General features: G+C 49.6%; 1 pseudogene; it reads left to right on the top strand.

The window, feature by feature from the left end:
• Window positions 1-16,250: 16,250 nt before the first annotated feature.
• LOC107528860 (geminin pseudogene) lies at window positions 16,251-17,021 on the top strand (annotated as a pseudogene).
• The last annotated feature ends 5,937 nt before the right edge of the window (window positions 17,022-22,958 follow it).

Below are 22,958 nucleotides of genomic sequence, written 5' to 3'. Positions count from 1 at the left end.
CTTTTCTGTACCCCATATTGGTGCCTAGCCTCCCCCCCAACAGTCAAGGCTTTGCAGTCTGCCTGCTGAGGCTTTGTGTGGCCCCTGGAACTGAGTTTATGACCAGGGGATGCTCTCTGGATGGACAAGCACTGGAGCATCTAAAGCAAAATTCCTAACCACAGCCTAAACTTGGGTGTTCAGAGGGGAGAGAGATCTTCCTCCCTGGGATGATCAGAGAAGACTTCTCAGAGGAGGCGGCAATGGAGCTGGCACAGAGGTGGTGGGATTTGGGTATGGGGCTGTGGGGAGGGTATTCTAGGCTCAGGGGATATCAGGACCAAAGGCAGGAGTCAGGGAAGCACAGGTTAGATAGGTGAAGGAAGACTCCAGGTGTCATGAAAGGGGGTTGTGGGGAGACTAAAAAACCTGAGCTATTTGCCTTGGAATTTTCTTTTTGGAATCTTGGCTCTGTGGCCTCAGGCCTGATGTCTATGCTAACTGTCCACAAAGCTGAGTGAGAAATTCCAGGCCGGTGTGAGAGAAAGAGAGGCTCCGGTGGGCCCCGACCTTGCCCAGGCTTGCACAAACCCGGAGCCTTGAACGCATTCCCCAGGGCTCAGGCCTGGTCTGAGTGCTGGGATTTCCCCCCTGGAGCCGGGGCTTGCTCCCCTGCTGAGATTCCAGATCCTGCCTGTGAATTTCCCATGGGGCTGTCATACCATAGGAAAGAAGAAAGAGGGAACTTTGTAAGCATGCAGCTTGTGGCTTCTAATCACTCTGGACTCACTGCCTCCCTCTAGGGTAGAGTGGGGGAACCTGGAAGACCAAAGTTGGGGGACCCAATGGGAGACTTAGCAGCAGACACCCCCCAAAATGAGCCTCAGGCATCCAACCAGGTCCTTGGCACCTACATCAGTGCTCAATAAATACTTGTGGATGAAGGAAGAAGTTGAGTGGGTGCTGGGGGAAGGGGTTTGTCCACGCAGGTGGGAAACAGGCCTCTGCCTGCCAGAGGCTTCCTGTCTAGTCAGAGAGGTGGGTGGGGAGTGGCATGTAATAGTATACTAATAACAACAGATTTCATAACTCAAGTTAAAGGCACGAAAGGCAACCTGGGCGAGGTACATGTCAACATAAGGGTGGGGGAGCCACTCTTGGAGGGGGTGTCCCCAGTTCTAGCTTAAAGAGACTCTGAGCTCCCTGCCCTGCTCAACAGTGGCTATTCCTGGAGGTCCTTCTGTGTGTGTCCCTGATACCCACAGTTCAGGGTGTGGGGCCCTATTTGGTCTCTACTGTTCTCTGCTCAGGATGGAGACTCCAGAAACACACTGATAGGGCAGGTGGAGGGAGGGGGGACTTGGTGAATTTGGGTCCACCCCTGGGCCCCCTCCAGGAGATAGTAAACCTTGTTTTCTCTGCTCAGACAGTGCTGGGGAATGAGTCGTGCTTTTTGCTCAAATCCAATTCCAGCAACTGCGTTAGAAGGGGGAGACATGGCAGCCTTGAGCCGCAATCATGGTGCCTTGTCCCAGGGGTCTCCCTGGTGGCAGGTTGTGTGCTCATGCCCTCCAAATCATTCACCTTTCTGTGGCCAGGGTAATGGTGGTGGCTCTGTTTCCCACCCCTCTTCCCCAGTCTCCTCAGGATCTCAAACCCTGGAGGTCTGCAAGGCATTCAGCCCTGAGCTCACCCCATTTCCTTTCCCCTGTCCCAGGGCAGGCAGCTGTCGCAGGGCAGCAGGCCAGTCAGTATGTTCTCTTTGAGGTGGTCAGTGGGGAATAAAAGGGAACATCTGTAATACTTGCAACAATAAAGACACATTTTTAAAAAAGAATAATCTCTTTGAGGCTTTACATTGCCGAGTCTTACCCGTCTCTCTACATTATCATATTACAGCCTGCGGGCTCAGAGAGGTTAAGTGACTTGCCCAAGGTCACATAGTCAGGAATGGCAGTTGGAGCATGAACTGCTCTGATTGTCTGTTCAGTGTTTTTTCCGTTGTGTCAGTGGACTGAGAATAGGAGATATGAGGCCTGTCTGTCTGGGGCACCCCCATCCCGAGGAGCAGGGCAAAGAGGTAGAGAGTCCCAACTGAGGACTCCTGGCTTCAGATGAGGGAGATGGAAATGAGAGCCAGAGCAAGGAAAGTGAAAAGGAAGTTCTGGTGACAAAGTTCTGTGTTCTCCCCATCTGGAGGCAGGACATCCTGGCCGAGGCTCCGTGCCTGGGGGCTGCTGGCTCAGGATGCCCTCTGCTGCCTGCTACCTGGGGTGGAGTACAGATGGGACAAGGGGCTAATTTACCTGGAACCCTTGGAGCCCTGTTTTCCAGAGAAAATACCGGGCTTAATGGAAACAGAAAGTAGGTGCTCCATCTGGGGTCTCAAACTTGGACAAACAGCAGCATTTCTGTAGGGGGCTGGGGTGGGGGTAGGAGGTGGAAGGTAATTCATTAATTAGTTATTTTATCCATTTTACTCATTTATTGAGCTATATACTAAGCACTGTGTCAGGAGATGGGAATACATAGTCAGTGACATCCAAAAATAACAGCAAATCTTTCTTTCAGCATTCCCCATGTGCCAGGCTAAGTGTTTTACATGTGTTACTTTTTTCATATCATAAACATGTGGGACTCAGAGAAGTTGAGTAACTTTCCCATAGTCACAGAGCTAGTAAGTGGTGAGGGGAGGCAGATGAGTCAGCTCAGCAGAGCAGATCTCTCTCTCTGAAAGGGGCACTCTGAGTGTCCTGGGGGATCTGAGAGAGGGGGCTCCACTTGGGGAAGTGGGGAGGAAGCATTTGATAGGGGGCCTTGTTAGGATGAGTGAGATTTCATTTGTGGGGGAGGAAAAAAGTTTCCAGGTTGAAGAAACAGCATTTGCAAAGGCTTAGAAGCCCCAAAGGAAATACGTGTCCCAGGGTGGTGATGAGTTTGGGTGTTGAGGGTGGGGCTGGGGAGTGTGGACATTTGGAGACCATATTTAGGAGCTTGGATTGTGTCCTACAGACAGCAGGAGTCACGGGGTGGGGTGGGTGTTGGGGGTGTTAAAGCAGACTTGGGCAGAGGGAGGCAAGGAGGGAGGGCACTGGCTTGGAATCTTCCAGAGTAGCTCATCCCTGACCGTGTCTCAAGGCCTTTACTTCCCCACCTCTTGCCATACAAGACATGAAGCCATCATTTAACACAGACAGACGGCAGAGGCACTGCCGAGTGGCCGATAAAGAGCGGGGTCTCGGGCTGACTCTTCTTGCCCTGCCACCAACAAGCCAAGGAGACTTGAGCAAGTTAACCTCTCCTTGCCTCAGTTTCCTCATCTGTAAAAAAGCAGCGATAATAGTACCTACCTCAGAGAGTTGGGGGGGAAGATCAAATGAGATGCTATAGGGGGCATAGTGCCAGGCTGTCAGTAAAGGCTCAACAAATGCTAGTTCTTGTTATTAGATGTCGCTGCCCCGCCCCGGGCCCAGGCAGCGGCTCAGAGCACTGGCCGAGCTGATCTGAGCGCCTCCTGCTGCGGGGGGATCGCAGCTCCCGCCAGCCTTTCAGGGCCAGGGCCCGCTCTGCGCTGAGGCTCCCTAACCTCATCCTGCCCCTCTAATCTCAGGCCCTTCTCTGCTCCCTCCCCTGTGATTATCACCCCCCCCTGCAGTGGGCAGGCTTGGCTGGGCCCCACGGCCCTTTGAAGTCCCCAGCCAGGTTCCCAGCCCCACACACTGACTTCTGAGAAAGCTGCTTCCCATCAAATCCTGCCGCCAAAAGACTCCCCTCTTAGGTATTCCTGCCAACTCCGTTTTATAATCTCTGCGCCAGGGAGGGAGGACGGCACAGGCACTTTGTGCGCAGGAAGGAAGCAATTAAATTATTAGCACTTTGAGAAATTAAATGACATAACTTATGGTGGAATAAGTTTAGCAAAAAAAAAAAAAAAAAAAGAAAGAAAGAAAGAGAAAAGAAACCCTTGTAATGTGAGAAAACAATTAAAAAGAATTATATAAGGTTGGGCTCGCTCCTTTATTGCAATAGAGTTAGCAGTTCATTGATTATAGTCTTGTTATAATGTAGCAGGATGGAGCTGGCTGCTACGGAGGTAGTGACACTCAGGAAGCGAATGAGGTGCTTAGCTGGGTCCTGGAAGAGGACAGGGAGGAGGAGCTGAAAGGTTTTCTTGGAGGGGAAGGGGGGAGGGGAGAGTGGGATCAGTCAAGGATCAACAGAGCAGCTCTTCTCCAGGTTCCTTCTGCTTTGGTAGAATTGTCAGTGTCAGTTTGCCCAGCCCCTGTGCCCCAGCATTTCCACTCCTAGGTATTCATCCCAAAGAAGTGTCCTCACAACTGTGTAAGGGGACATGGATGAGGGCGATTGCCAAGGCATCTTAAGTGTCCCTCGCAGGGAGAGTGGAAAGGTAAAATGGGGTGGATATGCCACTGAGCAGCAGCGAGGAGCAGAGGACTGAATGTACGCAGAGCCACGTGGCTAGGTAGCTTTTCCATATTATTATTATTATTTTTAAGTTAAAAATGTTTTCAATTACAGTTTACATTCATTATGATTTTGTATTATTTCAGGTGTAATGTGGCTAGATCTTAAAAACTGAGTGCTCCACAGCAGTAAAAAAAGCAAACTGCTGCTGCCCACACCACATGGGGGAATCTCTCAGACAAGTTGAATGAGAGAAGCAAGACTTGAAAGAGAATCCACTGTAAGATTTCATTTAGATGAAGTTCAAGAACAAGCTGGACTAATAATGGATGGTGACAGAAGCTGGAATAGTGCCTCTGACAGCGGAAGGGGGAAGGGATAGTTTATTGACTGGGAAGAGGCCCAAGGGGACTTTTCTGGGGTGCTGGAAATGTGTTCTATTTTGATCTCGGTGGTGATTACACAGGTGTCATACAGAGAAAAAGCACAGAGTTTATACTTAAGACCACTGCAATTCCACACTTTATGCGTATTATGCCTCAATAGGAGAGTACAGGGTGAAAAATGTTGCGGGGGGGGGGGGGGGAGTAGAGAACAAGGAGATATGACACCATTTACCGTTTATGTAAATAAAAGACCACATGCGTATGAAACAACACCACCCATTCTGCAAGAGCTCAGCCAACAAAAGGACGCTGTCATATGGACACAGGCTATGGGGATAAAAGAGAATGAATGAATGAATGAATGAATGAATGAATGAATGAATGAACGAATGAAAACCGAGAGCAGGGCCCTGCAAAGACTGATTATGATAACAGGCCATAAACGGAGAGTATTGGTTAACTGAACCCTCTGCCTCTGAGTTAGAAGTTTGCAGAAATTCACTAGTTAATTAATCAGGAGGTCTTTGGGCTGCATGTGCTTTGTGTGAGGTGATGGGATATTTTGATGTGAGGGGTGAGTGTAGACTCAATCACTGAAGCCTGCCAGGAGGCAGAGGAGGCACCTGTCTCGCCTTTCTCTTTTTCTGCCGCTTGCCAAGCAATGCCACCATGCCCACTTCCTTAGGGGGCCTCTTGTACTGTGGGCAGCTCCCTGGGGTGGGTAGACTGGACCTGCCACCTGCACTTAGCCCAGACCTCCCACTCCCCACAGGGTCCCCCTGGCAGCTTTCTTAACCTCTCTGGATCTCAGCTTCCTTGTCTGTCACAGGGGGATGATAAAAGGAGTTGCCAGGGTGAGGGTGGTTTGGAGTGGGAGTCAGCAAACTTTTAACGTAAAGAGCCAGATAACAAAGATTTTCAGCTTGTGGGCCCATAAAGTCTTTGTCACAGCTACTCTGGAAGCAGTCATGATGTAAATGAATGTGCATGGCTGTGTTCCAATAAAACTTTATTTATGAACATTGAAATTTGAATATCCTAATTTTCATGTCACACAATATTATTTCCTCCCAAAACCATTTAAAAACATGAGAATGACTCTTAGCTTGCAGGATATACACAAACTGGGGGAGTAGGGGCTGGATTAGCCCGAGGGCCATAGATTGCTGACCCCTGGCTAGAGGATTAAATGAGTTGGAGCAGTGCTCGTCACATAGTAACTGCTCAAGAAAGCTTAACAATATTATCACTCTGACCCCACTGTACAGGTGAGAAAGCAGAGGTTCAGAGAGGCAAAATGGCTTACCCAGGGCCACCAGGGAGTAGGTGGCAGAGCTGGGACTCTAACCCAGATCTCCTGAGTCTGTGTTCAGTGTGGTGATTTCAACCCACTTTGAAAAATGCCCCAAATGAGAAGAGTCAGGTTGTATCTCACGTCCCCTTTTCCAGGGCTCCAGGACTCCCATCTTGCAGCAAGAAGTCTGGCTTGGCTCCGGGCGGCTAGTTTCGCCTGAGGGATCAGAGAACCCCTTGCATCTGCAGAGTGCATTTTTGTTCTTCAAGGCCCTCCCTCCTGCTACTCTACACTGTTTCCTAGTCTTCTTTTGTCTCAATGTCAGTGGTATGAAGTTCTTGATGTGGGTGTTACGGGGCGTCAGAGTGAAATTCTGATTGCATTTCTATAAAGTTCAAAACCAGGCAGAGCTAATCTGTGCAGTTAGAAGCCAGGGGAGTGGTTACCCCAGGAAGGAGGCACGTGGGGGCCTCCGGGTTCAGGAAATGTTCTACCTCTTGATCTGAGAATGATCTTTGTGAAAAGGCATTGGATCTACACTTACAATCCGGGCACGTTTCTGTGTAGATGTTCTCCTCCAATACACTGTACATAAAATAGCTGCAAAGGCACTTCAGCAAAACAATGAACTTTTGGTGAGTCTCGTTTTGGGCACAGGCGGGCAGTGCTGGTGTCACCCGAGCCCTGTCGCTCTGCTGGCAGCGAAGAACCAGGCTGCAAAAGCCTGCGGACGAGCCCAGACGTTCACTGACCCCTATACATCTTTCCCTCAACACAGGAGGCACTAGTCTTGCTTCTCGGGCACAGGAAATGTGTGAGTGTATGCGTGTGTGGCCATGTGAACATGTGTGAGTGGACGTGACTGTGCTCGTGAGTGTGTGTGTATCTGTGTGGCATGAGATGTTTGTGGTGTGTAAGTGGTTGTGATTGTGTTTGTGAGTGCATGAGTGGGGGGGTGTGAGTGAGTGTGTGAGATGTTGGTGTATGTGTGAGTGGGAATATTTGTGAGTGTATGTGTGAGTATATGTGTTGTGAGATGTGTGTGTATGATTGTGTGAATGTGTATACCTGTGGGTGGGTATGATTGTGTTTGTAAGTGTGTGTGTGTGAGAGAGATGTGGTGTGTATGTACCTATGCATGGGTGTGATTGTGAGTGTGTATGTGTATATGACATAGGTGTGATGTGTGAGACGTGGGTGTATGAACAAGTGAGTCTGACTGTGTTGTGTCAGTGTGAGATGTTGGTGTGTGTGTGAGTGTGCAAGCACCAGTTTACACATGGCCAAGAAGCTCTTCTCTCCCTTTGGAGTTGAGATTTGGGACATAACAGGGGCCCGTGTGTACACATGCGTGTAGTGTGTGTCACACATGAAGGTGCTGGACTCATCTCTCTGGTGGAGTGTCTGGCGCACGCTGCTGCTCCTCCGGCAAGCGGCCGTTATGTGTTTTCGTAATGCACGGCCCTGGATTGCTGCAGATTTATGCAGAGAAAATGGGTTCTGGTAACTGACCGACCCTTTTAGCCGTAGCTCATTTGGGTGGATCTCAGGCCATCTATTTGTTTCTGGAGGGTTTGCAGGAAATCTCTGAAATGTGCCAAGCTTCCTGCCTGAGAGAAGAAATTTATTTAATTTATTTAAATCAGATGATTTAATTTTCTCGTTCACAGGCAGCAAAACACAGATTTTGCATTATAGGAGCCTGAAGGAGAGAGAGGGAGCGAGGAAGAAGGCTGAACGAGGGAAAGTTCAGCTGGAGCTCGAAGGGAACTTCTCTCCACGGGAAGGAGTTTCACACTTGGACCAAAAGGGTAAGGGCCTGGCTTCCCAGCCTTTCTGTGAAAAAGAGCTGATCTCATTGGCCAGATCTGAGAAAGGACATTCCTGTTTTTCCACCCACTGTCACCCTCTTGGACCCACTTGCCCACTGAGCTCCCCTAGTGCCCTGATCCATCCCTGCCTACCTCTCTCTCCCTCCCTTGAACTTGACTTTTCTAGTTCCAAGAGCACACCATGCCCCAGTTTGTTCCTCTCTATTACCTGCAAATCCTCCCTCACCCTTGGCCTACCTGGGGAACCCTTGTTTGCCCTTGACTCCGCTCAGACATTGTGTTTTACGAGATGCTTTTCCGACCCCTCTCCCTTGCTACTATCTTGACTGGATGCTCACCACACGCAGCCGTAATTCTTTGCACATGGATTTTTCTCCCACATTCGGCCACAAGTTCCTCCTGGGTAGAGACTGTGCCTTGTTCATCTCTGAATCACCAGATCCCAGTGCAGTGCTCGCCACAGAGGAGATGCTGGGCGTATAAAAGCTTCCTGAATGAACGGATGAGCCCACAAGCAGGGAAACAGACAGGACAAACTCCACAGGCCTCAGTCACAGGCACACAGACATGTACACAGCCCCTCACCACGCCAGCCCTCATGTGCAGAAGTCACCACGAAAATATTTGCCCATGAAAACACACGCTCCACATCCCTAACTCTCGGCTGCTGTGTTAAATTCAATTCTTGTTTTGCACAATTGGCACTTTGCTTTCAGAAGGGCACCTGGTAGCAGTGCCGTCCTTTCAGACAAGGCCTACCTGAGTCTAAAACAGCACAAGATGAGAGTGAAAGATGGAACTGGAAGGACATTCTGATAAGAGACCAAGACCAACTCGGGGGACTTGGTGCTTTGGGGCTCTGGCGGAGATGGGCTGCTCTGCCTGTGATCATGGGCTGGGGTGGGAAGGCCTGTGGGGAAAAGAGTTAGGTCAGTGAACCAGAATATAGAAGGATCACAGGCGGCCTGGACAGATGCTATCTCTGCGTGGATGAGTGTTCCCACAGGCAACCGGCTTGCTTTCCTCCACACTCAGATGTACTGCTTTAGTGAGAACACATCCAAGCACCTGGCACACAAAAAAGGAATGAATGAATGAATGAATGAATGAATGAATGAATGAATGAATTTATTGCATGAATAGGGCATGCTATTTGATGTCCCCGGGACTCACATTTTCTCACCTGTAAGTTGAGGGGCAGGGTATTGAATTAAATGGTTCCTGAAGCCTTTCCGGTTCTGCTCTTACTCCGCTCCCCTCTTTGTCTATTAGTGGCACATGCACTGCACACACATAAATAACCATATACTTACATTAAATATTAACTTTGCCTGATACCTCTTGGAATCCCCTTGGGCTCTCCATATGAGAGGATGGAGACTCTGGAGTCAGACAATGGAAGGTTAAAATTTTGAGTTTGCCACCAGCTAACCGTATGATTTAGGGCAGGTCCTGTTGGCTCCAGTCCTTTATCCTCGAAGCAGGGTAAAGGACAGGATAACCATCCTGTTTATGGCTCAGAGTTGTGAACATCAGGTGAGATAATAAATTCAAAAGAGTTTTGCAAGCTGTAAATGTTACTAAGACGTTATTTTTGATTGTCCCCCACAGTAGGTACTCACTAAATGCTCACTAAATGAGTGGGTGACTTTCTGGATTAGTTTCCACCTTTACCCAAGTTCTGCTGGCATGAATCCTCTGCGGGCGTGTGTTCTAGCGGCCTTTACCCTAAGGCTGGAGGCAGTGCAGCCAGAAGTTCCCCATCACTCCATAAAGCTCACCACCTAAGTGCTCCAACTTTGTCCCTCCCATAAGTCAACAGAATGGGTGGGGGCTGGGAGGGGGGAACAAAGGAGCTGTTAGCAGGTAGGAGCAAGTCGGCTCATCTCTGTGCAAGTCACCACCAATAAAACCTAATCAATGCAACCCCTTTTAAGTTGGTTGGATCAGTGACCCAGAAAATAGCTCCCCTGTAGAAAAGGAAATGATAGTCAATAAACTGAGACGTCAATGGGAAAAATCTATTAAAGTGAGTGAGATATCGGGAGACCTCTGGTGTTAACGGAGACCCTTTGGAACAGAGCCATGGAGTGAGAGAGGGCTTTTAACCCTCTCAAGGCCAGAGTTGCCTCAGCCCCAACTCAGACAGCAGCAGGGGCTGCAGCTACTGTGGCTTCGCTTGGCCCAGGTCTCCCCAGGCGGTCGTATCCAGGAGCCCGAGCTATGCTGAGCTCTGTGCTGCTTGCCCGTTCAAGCCTGATCCTTTGGGGTGTGTGTGTGTGTGTGTGTGTGTTCCCTGTTAGATGGTCAGCAGGTCCGAGGTTCTGTCTGGGGTGCTGCCCTTAGAGATGACACCTTCCTGGACCATAGAGAAAGGAGCTGGGGGGTCCCTGCTCCCTCATTTACAACAGCTGCTCTGGGCTGGGCGTGGGAGCCAGAGGGCAATGCCTCAAACTGGGCCAGGCCTGCTGACACCACCTTGCCAATTAGCAGGGCTTCACTCCTCTGGGGCTTACAAAGAAACAAAAGCTATCCCCAAGGAACTGGCCTGGCCTGCACAGGCCTCCAGGGACTCTTCAGCTCCCTGTGATCAAGCAGTGTGGGGGATGGGGGCCATTGTGGTGGGCTGCTGGGCTTTCAGGGTAAAGCTGTGTTGAATCCAGAAAAATGCGGGAGTGCATGGGCAGGAGGGAAGCTCTCAGGATGGTGTGTGCTGGGTCCCGGAACGTCGCACAGCTCACCCCAGGCCCTTGTCCCACACCCATGTTGCCACCAGTGCCGATCTGCTGGCATCCTCTCTGTGTGCATGGAGCTGCTGGGCACGTTTCACGGAGTGAGGGCTGCTGTTAAGGAACACCACCATCGTATCATGCTCAATAGATAAAGGATATTTGGATGTGCTGAAATATCATGAAGAAATGTGAAAGTGCTAAAGTTTAAAGGGGGCATGTTTATGTAGAATTGGGGTGAGCTAGACATGGACTAGCCTGTGGCAGCGGATTGCAGGGAGCAAGACCTTGGCTGTGAGGAGGGTGTGGGAGGGGGAAAAAAAAGACCTTGGCTGTGTTCTGCCTCCTCTCATTTGCCTTTAGACAGAGCCTTTTGCTGGTTAACTCCTTGTCCAGTGATTATACGCATCTCTTATATGTTATTATTATTGTTTAATCTTTGAGTTTTGCAGTCTTGTTTTGGAAGGAGTAGAGTCAGAGAGTCATATTATTCATGCCACCCAGAATCAGAGGAGATATTGGCATGTCTTGGTCTATTTGGGACATTTCCAGGGTCCATGGGTGGGTGTTTATTTGAGTCAAAAGCCTACAAAAATAAAATGAGATTACTGGATGAGACAATTATAGACAATATCTTTAGACTAGGGGTAAGGTCATCCTTGCAGCCTCTCCTGATGATGCACACATTGCTGTGGGGCGTCAGTCATTATGGAGTGGAGGTGATTACATTTGCTGGGGATTGTTAAAAATGTTCTACTGTGTTTGAGGAGGTAACTGATCAGCAACTCTATGAAATTATAATTTTTGGAGCTGGGCTTGTCCTGTTCCCAAGGCACAGGAATGCATCAAGAAGAGAATCACTTTTCCTGAGCATATGAGGACCGGATGGGTCTTTGTCTTCATTTGCCACCTCAGGTTGGCCATGGCCTCTGGGAGGTAGGGGGTTTCCATTAGTGGTGACAGAATAAATAGACAAACATGCACAGATACATGAGTGGAGTTTCTGGTTTCTCTGAATTATGGGTTCATGCCCTCTTTAGGATCTGGAAGTTTCTCTTTGGCATTTCAGGGAACATTCTGAAAACTTCTGATGTGCCCCAAGTCTGCCTAGTGAGCCCCATGCCTTGGGTAAGGGTTCATCCACTCCCACCCCAGGAGAAGGGCAGAACTATTCCTTACAGACCTCGTTCCCTTCTCCTTCAGCTTAAGGGGCCTGTGAAAATGGGGCCTGAAATAGCTGAGAAAAATCAACTACTTATTCCTGAAGAGGTAGCCTGAGCTTTGGAGCCCACTGAACTTTCTCTGAGTTTTGGGGTCATCTCTTTCTAGCTGTGCGACTTTGGGCAAGTCACTTCACCTTTCTGAGCCCCAGATTCTTCTCCTGTGAAATGAAGGACAATTATATCCTCCCCACAGCACTGTTTTCAGGATCACACAGGACAATGTGTGTGCAACATATTTACCATGGTAACTGGCACATAGTAGGAGCTTGGAAATTGTAGTTACTTTCCTTTTCCTAAACAGGATCATATTTGCAACATGTCCAATGATAGATACAAAGTGAGGAGAAATACTTTTTTGAAACAGAGTCATTGTTGGTAAGAATGCTAAGAATGGTCTCCGCTGTGGGATAAGGGTAGGATGGGTGGGTTGCAAGGACCCTTCCCACCTTGGTGGCTTTGACCACAAGGGCGCCAAGTGGAGGCCTCAGACAGGAGGTATGTATTTCTGCCACAAGGTGGCAGTGTTGGCAAACACACCACCTCCCATGCGCAGCAGAGAGGCCCAAAGTCAGAAGAACTTGACTTCCCATTTAAATTATTTTTAGAATGGGGACGCTTTCAGAGATCACCTAATGCCATGATTCTACACCTTGGGAAGTGGAGGCCCAGAGAGGGGAAGAGCTTCCCCCAACATCACACAGCAAGTCAGTGGCAGAGCTGGGTTCATGGTCCATTGAGGACTCCTGACCAGATTCATTCATTCAATACACCTCTGTCATCCTGCTGTTTCCCATTATTCTTCTACTCAGGTGGGGGGCGGGGAAATTAGGTGGGCTTGAGAGCCTTTGGTTGTTTTCAGGAGCCCCCCAAAAGGTTTACATGATGACCTGAAATACATTTAGGGAGCCCAGATTTTTCCAAGATCTTAATTACATATTCCGCACCTCCCTTAGCGTTAATTAGTACCCTAGTGACAGAGGCAGTGAGAAAGCCATTTCTCCCCTCCTCCCCCTGCAGCAGTCTGGCATTTTCTTAAATCCAGGGGGAATGGGTGCCCCAACTCTGGCTTAGGAGGACCAGGTCCCGCTGTATTTGTTTAAGGCTCCACCTGTCGTTGTTTTGGCCTCTGCTTCATGTCAGGAGCTAGGTAATGGCCCAGCCCTTACTGGGTGACACTGGGAGAGGATAGTTACACCCAACTCACAGCTTAGGAAGCTGAGGCTCAGAGAGCGAAGTAACGCACTCATGGTCAGGCGGGACGTCCAGATTCTGAGCTTCTGCTCTTTTCTGGGCTGGCCCAGTAGGATGGGGGAGGATTGAGACAGCCCACCTTTAGGACCTGTGTCCTCAGACCAGGGCCTTCGTCCTGCCACTGGAAGTACCTAAGCAGAATGTTCTTTGCATACTCTTTCTCTCCTCCCTCTCTCCCCCTCCCACTGCAGCTTCCCACAAGCTCCTTTCCAGAGCAGTCACTTGCTGAATAGGTTGCTAGTGGAAATGTGGTTTTCAAATTTGGGAAATCTCCATTAAGTCCTTGTATTTAAGGAGGATGTCATTATCACGCCTCCCCGAGGACTATTACGGTTCTATTAGGCAAGGCCGCAGACTTCCTAGGTACTGTCTGGGGTCTAGATTCCTGGGCAGGAAAATGTGAGACAGGAAGAAGGGGAGGGGGCGGGGGGAGAGAAAACAGGGGGTGGGGAGAGGGGAGAGAGGAGAGGGAAGAAAAGAGGGGAAAGAATGAAAAATTGCGTGAGGGAAAGAGAAAGAAGTGAGCGAGAGGCCGAGGCAGAGGGCACACACGCTTTGGCTCCCCAAGGTGGCGGGAAGAGAGGGCTGAGGCCCTGGCCCACTTGGCCACCTGCTAGTCTAGAGGGTTTCAGATTAAACTGGAGGGGAGGTGCCCGAAACTGCCTTCCCGATTTCCCCTGCCGGGCAGGTGGCGCAGGTTAAGGGGAGCCCAATAACTCAGGTCTCATGTCCTCCAGCCTCAGGCCTCCAGGCTCAGGCTGGGGAGGGGCCTCTGTGAGGGCCCAGAGAGGGGAAGGGGGTGCCCAGGGAGAGCCATTCTGGACACCGGGTCTGAGCTCAGGGTGTTGGCCTCCCTGACCACTCCGGTGAGCACACTGCTTTCTGTTCTCTGCCCTTCTCTTTAGAAGATAAGCTGCAGAAAAGCACGACCTCATCTCTCTGCTCTTTGCTGTCTCCTGGACACCCAAAATGGGGCCAGGCACATAGTAGGTACTCCACAAGTGTTTGTGGAATGACTAATGAACAATGGATGAAGAAACAGTTCTGCCGGTTCCCCATCTTCTCCCTTGTCGCGTTCAGAGCAGCCCTCTGGTTCAAATAGATCTTCTCTCTATTCTCAGCAAAGGCTGGTGATCCTTGATGCCTTCGACTCTTCCTCTCTCTCCCTCTCTCTGTCTCTTTCACACACACACACACACACACACACACACACACCCTGGGCAGGGTTTAGGAAGGGTCAGGAACTGCATGGCAAGCAGCTGACATTGGTTTGGCCAAATAAGAGGGGAAAAAATGCCTCTCCTGGGACCTGCCTGTTAGGGGGTTACCAGCCACAGGCTGGAAGTGGTTTTAACCTCCCGGCAGGAAGGTTGCTGCTCTTTGGACAAACATCCTGGCTGGGAAATCCCCTGGCTTGGGGGTCCCTGGGGCCTGGCAGCCTCTCTCCATGCCATCCTGGCCTCATCAAACCTTCCTCTGGCTCTGGGCTTGAGGCCAGGCCCCCTCCCACCACCCCCAGGAGCCCCTGTGAGAACTAGCCCAGTGCCCCTGGGGCGCCCCTCCCTCAGAGCTCCTGTGCAGAAGTGATTAATGAGGCAGAGGAAGACTTTCTTCCCAGCTGTGTCAACATGCCCCTGCTGTCCCAAAGTGGCCCTGCTAGCTGTAGGAATGGCCTCCTCCATGCCTGTGCTCTCCTCACCCGGGGCTCTTTTCAGGGCCTGGACCTCCCGCTGGGCCGTCAGAGTCTGATGGTGGTGGTGATGATGATGATGATTTTATGATGCCTGCAGCACTTGATATTTGCAGAGAGCAACACCCTACTTCTTGGCTCCTCTTTCCAGTTGCCCAAGCCAGAGGATCAGGTGTGGTTATCTTTGGGTCACAGGGAACAACTAGGCTACAGTTGCTGGAGCTTATATCACCTCCTCTGTGAAGCCTTCCCTGATCACCCCAGAAGGCTCTGCGCATATCCCTGCCCTCCAGTCACTGCCGGGTATTGTCACTGTGTGGGGAGCACATCTGTTTCCCTCACTGCTTCCTTAAGGGAGGAGGCTGCGTGTTTCTCTGGGTCTTACTCATCTTTGCACCGGGGACCCTCTTCCCCCTCGTTCCTGTTCTCACAGCAGCCCAGTTCGGTGCTTGGCACATGCTGTGATAAACACTTATGAAATGAACGAATGACCTGGAGATCTGGAATGGTCTGGAGTTCCAGGGCTCTGGTCTGTCTGTGGTTCTGCAGACTGATTCCCTAGTGTTGGAGCTGGCTCAGACCTGCCCATGACCACACATCCTGCCACTGGTCCCAGCCCATCCTTGCCCGGTTCTCAGCGGTCACCACTCAAGTAAATCTGCTGGAGCAATGTGAACTCATGCTGCCTGGTGGTGGTGGCGGTGGGAGGGTGGGGGGTGGGGGGCAGGAAGCCAGAAGCAGCCACATGATTTTTTTTTAAAAGTAAACATTTTATTTTGGAATAATTTTATATTTTTAGAAAAGTTGCAACGATAGTAAAAGTTCCTGTACACCATTTACCCACTTTCCCCTCGTGTTAACATCTTGTATAACCAACATATTTTTGTCAAAATGGAAAAATTAACATTGTGCCTTACTAGTAATTAACCTCTAGTCTATTTGTACGCTGCCAGTTTTTCTATTAATGTCCTTTTCCTGTCCCAGGATCTAATCCTGGATACCACATCGTAGTCGGCCCACATGATTTTGAGAATGGTGTTTTATTTTAAAGTGTGTGCAAGTGTCGCTTTCTTCCTCATAATTTATCTGGGTTGATTTTATGTGAGAACAAAGGTTCTTCCTGCCAAATATTCCAGTAAATGAATGTCATCAAATTTGTTTCTTGTGGCTTCTCAGGCTCTTCTGCGCCCTACTGCATACCTGTGGGGAGTGAAGGACAGTCTCGGGTCATCTCCTGGATTCGCAACATTAAAATCTACTGGCTGGGGAGGTGGGGACAGGCGCCGGTGGGGGGGATTTGCCAGGTGCGGCTGCGGGGCCGAGCGGTCCCCTCCAGCGAGCGAGAGCGGTGGCAGGAGGTGAAGCGGGGGCTGCCCGGCAGCCGCTAGCTCCCTCTCGTTGGAATCGGTCCCCCGGTGACTCCGTGGGGTCCCCACGCACAATGAATCCCAGTATGAAGCAGAAACAAGAAGAGACCCAAAGGCACGTGAAGAATAGTCCTGTCCCGAGAAGGACTCTGCGACCGATCAGCCTCCCGCAGCTGATCTCTTGTGGGAAGAGCAAATGCGTCGATTAAAGGCTTGTCCAAGAGGAAACGCTGGAACGACCAGTTCACATCTGAGACTTCCAGCTCCGGAGTTATCGCGCCAGCACACAGCGAAAATAAAGATCTTGGCGGAGTTACCCAAGAAGCATTCGATCTTATGGTTACGGAAAATCCATTCTCTCAGTTGGAAAGAAGAGGCGGAAAAACGGAGGAAGGCTCCCTGTGAAGCACTTCAGAAAAACGGGAGACCGCAAGAAGAATGTGACTGTGACAGTGCCCGCCTGGAAAAGCAGAACGAGGTTTGGCAGGAGCAGCAGCGCGCACAGTAGGTGGCGGAGGCCAGAGAGGCGGAGGAGAGCCTCTGGGTAACTCCAAGTCACCCGATCCCAGGAGTTTGATTCTGAAGAGGGAACTGGTGAGGATCCTGAAGTGCGAGGCTCAGAAACTGGAGCACATGCTGAAGAAATTGTATCTTCCTCCACAGACGCATACGAGATTCATGAGTATTTGACTCGAGAAGTACACCAGCAAAGTTTCCCTCCACTGTAGTTCTTTGTAGCGGAGCGAGGAACTATGTACTGCAGACCTGAAATCCGACTTCCTTATTTGAATCCTGGGGCCCTATTATTGCATTAAAACGCAAATACTATGTATTTTTAATCTATGGTGTTTTGTGCAGATAGCATTTTCTCAAATGTCAGACATGACTTGTGTATATGATAAATAAACTTCAATCTTCTATTGAAACAACAACCACCACCCTTATGACAGCAGGTCTGATCTGAACAAGAAACAGTGATCGTTGGGCCCGTATAGGGCTGGGGACAGTAGAGGGGCAGGTGGGAAAGGATGTATGTGAGTGTGTTTGGGGGTCTCAGGTGGTAGCCTGGGGTCTCTTGAGAGGCAGAAACACAATATTTGAGCTGAGAGTAGGAGGATTGTCCTGGGTTCCCTGGTTATTGGTCCTCAGTCTTTTGTCTCTCTCCCTCACCCCATCTGTCCACGTGTGTATCTATTTGCAGCGTCACAGTTGGTCTTGGTTTTGCTTATATTCCTGGTCAGCTGGTGGAATAATTAGAGTTAATTTTCAATTAAAATGTTACCGGATGTTCTGTTAATAGCAGAGGTGAACATTCTGCCTGCTTTAGGAAGACACGATCTTCCTGTGCAGCTAAGGCTTTGGAGGCTCCAAGGGCCAGGGGAGAAAGAAGCTGGAATGCAGGCGGGACCACGGGTCAGTTAAGGTCCCTGCTCTTTGGCCCCTCCACCGAACAGCTCCGCTTCTGGTGTGCAGGTTTCTGACCAATGTCTGCTGATGTCATTTTCTGCACTTTGGGTTTCTAACTCCTTTTGCTCCAAGAGGTGGACAAGCTGGTGGGGCTGTGGGAGAATGTGGGAGGTAAGGTATTTGGAATTTGGCTTTGGAGTTCTTCCCATTTTTGAAAGGATAGCCAGTGACTTCGGGGAGAGCTCTCTGCATGCTGTCTGTTTTGGTCAGGGGCTGGGTGGAGGTAGGAGGAGAGGGAGGAAGAGAAGGCTAGGATGGACAGAAAAGCCTAAGTGACCTTCACACCCGGTTGGGGACAGTACACCCTGCTGAGTGGGCCTGCGGTCAGAGGTTCATGACACACCCTCAGACTTCCACCCCAGGTCTCCCAAGGCCTCTCACTGTTGGAAGGGAAAGGCCTGCAGAAGGTCAGCACCAAGTCAGCAGGCAGGAGAGCACTGGGCACAGGGGTCCCCTGACCCCACAGACACCAGTGCATTAAGGGAGCAACTCCTCTCATCTCTGGGTGTGTAGGGAGCACGGGCATTCGCCACCATCCCCATTCATAATTATCTGCTGCAGATCCACTCCCTGGTCTGTATGTGATAACCTCAGAGGTATTAGTAGGTGGTCGCTGCCTTAAAAACCTTTGAATGGTGGTTTGAAACCCCCCCCCCCCCACCCGCCAGTCATTCCTCCAATTCAGGCCATATCAGCAGGTTTAGAGAGGAGCACAGATTTATTGTGCTAGATGGGTTTTGGGGTGCTTGTCTGCCCATCCCTCATGCCAGTCTCTGTAGGAAGTGCCAGTTTAAATAGTGGAGCTGTTCTGGGTCCCTAGGTCCCAGACCACTGCTCCCAATGACTGGCAATATAACTGCTCCCAAAGACAGGCAATTATAGACTAACTAGGGATCCAAGGCCTTGCCCGAACCAGGATCTGTGCCAATCAGATCCCTGTTTTGAAGCTCAGCTGGGAAACAGAAGCTAGATATGGTAGCGGCTGGGATAACAGCTGCTAGGGATTCCATGAGGTTGGGGGTAAAAAGCCAAAGCCTCATTCAAACCAAAGTTGGAAGGGAGCTTAAAAACCAGAGTGGAGGAAGCTGGCTGAGAGAGAGAAGACAATGGAACAGATGCCCAGAGAGAAACAGAGCCACCACAAGACAGGGGCTAAATGCTGCCACCTTCTCTCTGGTTTTTCCATTTGCATTCTGACTACATGTAGCTTTGCCACAAACTCCACTTTTCTTACAGTGACTTAAGTGAGTCTCTGTTCGTTGCAGATAAATGAGCCACACCAGAAGATAGGTCCATCTTATCCACTCCCGGGAGCCCAGTTGCCTCCTTCTAGCATCCTTAAGATGGTGAGATATTCTGTAGAGCTCTGAGCTGGGACAAGCAATGCGTTTCTCATGCATAACTTGTATTGGTGGATTGTGGGTGAAATAAGTTTTGGGGGTCTGGTTGGGAAACCTAAGCACCACATGGGAAAATGAGTATTGAATTTGAAACAACCAGTTGAACAAAGGCCTCTAAGGTTGGGGCCTGAGCATGGGACTCCTGTGCAGCCCAGTTGGGATATCACTTCTCTCTCTCTCTTTTTTAAAAAAAATATCTTTATTGATTTCAGAGAGAGGAAGGGAGAGGGAGAGAGAGAGAGAGATAGAAACATCAATGTTGAGAGAGTCATCTCTGATCAGCTGCGTCCTGCATACCCCCGACTGGGGATCGAGCCCCCAACCCGGGCATGTGCCTTGACCAGGAATTGAACCTCGATCTCCTGGATCCTAGGTCGATGCTCAACCGCTGAGCCACGCCCGGCCGGGCTCACTTCTCTCTCTGTTGCCTTTCCTCTTAATCCTAAATCCTTACTCAAATCTCTCTCTATTAGATCTACTCACTTTCTCACTGACTCGGACTCCACCTGTCCCACACACACCACCTTCTCTCTCCATCCCCAGACTTTCTTGAAGGATCTGACCACTTCCTCCCCTCCCATGAACTCCTCAACGTCCTTCCCACCATTCCGTGGAAGCAGATGTGGTAGCCCACGGGTTTAAAGGAGACAGAGATTTGGGTTGATTTTGAAGGTGCTCTTACTGAAGTCACCACTGACCTTGCCTTTAGACTACGGTTTGGTTCCCTCTTAATGACCTTACTGCTCTGCTGTGTGGGACCCTTACTCCTCCTTTAGTTTATTCCTGGTCCCCTGGATGTCACTCCTGCCCTTCCTCCTCCCAGATCTTCTTCATGGCCCCTGGTCTTCCTCAGTCCCTTCTACCCTTCCTCTGCCGGGCTCTCATCTTCAGCTCTCTTCTCTCTCTAAAGCCTCTCTTTGGCTCAGCTCTGAGCCCATATTGCTTACACAGCAATATCTCTAGCCTAAACTTTTTCTCATCCCTGATCCCATCGTATCTCATCTGGTCATTTCATCTGAACATTTCCCATTCACTCAGAGTCAAGTCCAAAGCTGAGCACATGCTCTGCTCCCCAACTTGCCCCTGCTCCTGTACTTTCCTGTTTTGTTTGCTGTTGCTGATGCACAATTGCCCAAATCAGAATCCTGGAAATCAACTTAGATTCCTCCCTCTCTCTCACCTTGTACATCTACCTAGCCACCAACTTATATACCTTCTTACGAGAAATCTCTTTAACTCCAGTCCTTGCTTTGCATCCCTACCACACAGTCTTGGTTTAGGCCTTTGTCATTTCTCCCTTGGATTATTGCAAAATACCCCAACTGACTTTTCGGTTTCCAGATACTTCCAGCTTTAATCCCTGCTCTCCATGGCTGCCAGCATTCTCTTTCTAAAAACAGACTGAAAATGCCGTTTTCTGCCTGAAAGCTTCCAATGGCTTCCCATTGCCAACAAAATAAAATCTAAATTTTTATCTTAGCATACAGGGCTTTTCTTGGCCTGTGCCAAGTTTATCTTACTACTTCCTTCTCCCGACGCTCCCTCTCTTGCACGCTTTGCCCAGCCATCCATGCCTCTCCTGGTTTCTAATCACACTCTCTTCTTTCATGCTCTGCCTTGGCACATACAAGTCTGCTATGGGCTAAATATTTGTGTCCCCGAAAATTCATGTTGAAATCCCAGTCCCCAGTTTCATAGTGTTTAGAAGTGGAGCCTTTGGGAGGTGATAAGGTCATGAGGGCAATGCCCTCATGATGAGATTAGTGTCCTTTTAAATGAGCCCCCAGAGAGCTCCCTTGCTCTTTGGCCACAACCGGACATAGTAAAAGATAGCCATTTATGAACCAGGGAGTGGGTCCTCTCCAGACACCAAGTCTGGTGACACCTTGATCTTGTACTTCTCAGCCTCCAGAACTGTGAGATATAAATTTCTGTTGTGCATAAGCCACCTGCCTAGCCTATGGTATTTTTGTTATAGCAGTCTGAACAAACTAAGATGAGAACTTGCCGGAAAAGTTCTAGTCCGTCTGCATGGCACAATTTTATTTGTAAGGAATTCAAGACCATGCTCTGCAAAACCTTCCCCTACCGTCACTTAAATAGTTGTCCTCTCTAAATTCCCATATTTATTTGTCTCTAAAGAGCACACATCACTCCAGATGGCAGTTACTTTTCTATGTCTATCTGACTCTGCTAGGTTATAAGGGTCTTGAGGCCAAGGAGCACATCTGATTCACCCAATGCCTGGCAGCGCCTGGCATATATAGGTATCCAGTGGGTGTCTATTATTGAAGAAATGAATGAGTGAACAAACAATGGATGAATGATTTTGGTCTGTTTGGACCGACCTAGCTCTTTCTAATCTGTGGGTATAAACTGCAGTGATGACTAGGGGCTGGGAATACATTTCTTACGTGTTATTTATCTCCATCTTCCCGAGACAGTGCCCAGCACATGCTGTGGGCTCGGAGGGTTGGAGGGTTAGGTGTAGAAAAGGTTCAGGGTTAGGCCGACTGAGATGTCTTTGAAATGAAAAACAACACATGAATATCCTTCTTCCCATTTTGCAGATGAGGCAACTGAGTTTAAGAGCTTGCACAACTGTTCTCAGGTGCATGGCATCATCAGGTTTTCCAAGCGACAGGGTCCAGGGTCTGCAGGGCCCCTTGGTTAGGAGTTGCTGACCACATGGAGCCCTCAATACACGTAGGTTCAGAGCTCTCTCAAGCCAAATTCACACAGACATGTTCTCTGCAGGCAAGAGGTCTTTTCAATGAGGCTTGTATTCCAGGAAGGGGCCCTCTGGGGCAGGCCCAAGTCTAGGGTGAGAGGAGTGAGGTACTTGCCACAGGCCCAAAATGTAATGGGGCATCAACAAAACTCAGTAATCAAGAGAAATAAAATTTAACACAGTGTTAAAAAAATCAGTAAGCTATAGCTCATGCACTGGCTGTCTGCTTTTTAAAATAAAGTTTTATTGGAACCAGGGCTGGGATTAAGGTGAGGTGGATGAGGCAGGGCATTGAGTAATGAAGGTTCAATCTTGTTTCTTTTGAAATTTGTGTATTTTGTTCATTGTGAGTTTTTGCATTAATTTTGACTTAAAATACTGCATTAAAATATTATCTTCTGGGTGGAGGGGGGTAAGGGGAGGAAATGGGGGCATCTAATACTGTCAACAATAAAAATATTATCTATCTTGATTTCTGAGTTTTAGGGACTCCCCTTAAATTTTGTTCCCCAGGAAAGTGCCTCACTGGCCTCTCAGGGCTTTCTCCAGTGTCCTGGAAAACTTGGCTTCCGAGATGGGCAAGCTGCAGGTCAGTGCCTGGCCCCTGGGGCTCATTTCTGCTGGGTCCCTGGCTGAGCAGAGTCTCAAGCAGCCTGCATGAAGTAGCTGCAGGCCTGGACACTTCCTTCCCTTCAGAGATTGTGGGTTCCCTCAATCTGGGTTCTTTCAGAAGCTAAGTCTCCCCTCACCCATTGGTATTTCATTGTTGAACAGCTACCATCGACCCACCACTGAGGGTAACGGAATTGGGATTCTAAATGTCTTCTAAACCCTGCCCTCCCTTCCATCCCCACTGCCCTGCCGTATCAGCCCCTGTCTTCTCTTTTGACTGGTCCTCCTGCCTCCAGCCTCACCCCTTTGCATCCCAGATTCCACAGTGCCAACGCAGTCACCTGCACGAAATGCACATCTGACCCCAGTGTTCCCTAAATAAACTCTCCAGGGCTCTGGACGTGAGTCCCAACACTCTAAACAAACCCTTTTCCTGAGCCAGCCCAGCCCTTGGATCCTATCTATGCTCCAGGCATACCAGCCTCTTCGGGATATGAGTGTGTATGTACCCTTTCTTTCCCTTTCCCTCTACCCTTTGCACACGTCTTTGGATGCCTTGTCCCCTCTTGTCT

Source organism: Miniopterus natalensis, chromosome 17, assembly GCF_054644295.1.
Source record: "Miniopterus natalensis isolate mMinNat1 chromosome 17, mMinNat1.hap1, whole genome shotgun sequence".
NCBI lineage: Eukaryota > Metazoa > Chordata > Mammalia > Chiroptera > Miniopteridae > Miniopterus > Miniopterus natalensis.
This window is presented reverse-complemented; position numbering and strand designations above follow the sequence as displayed.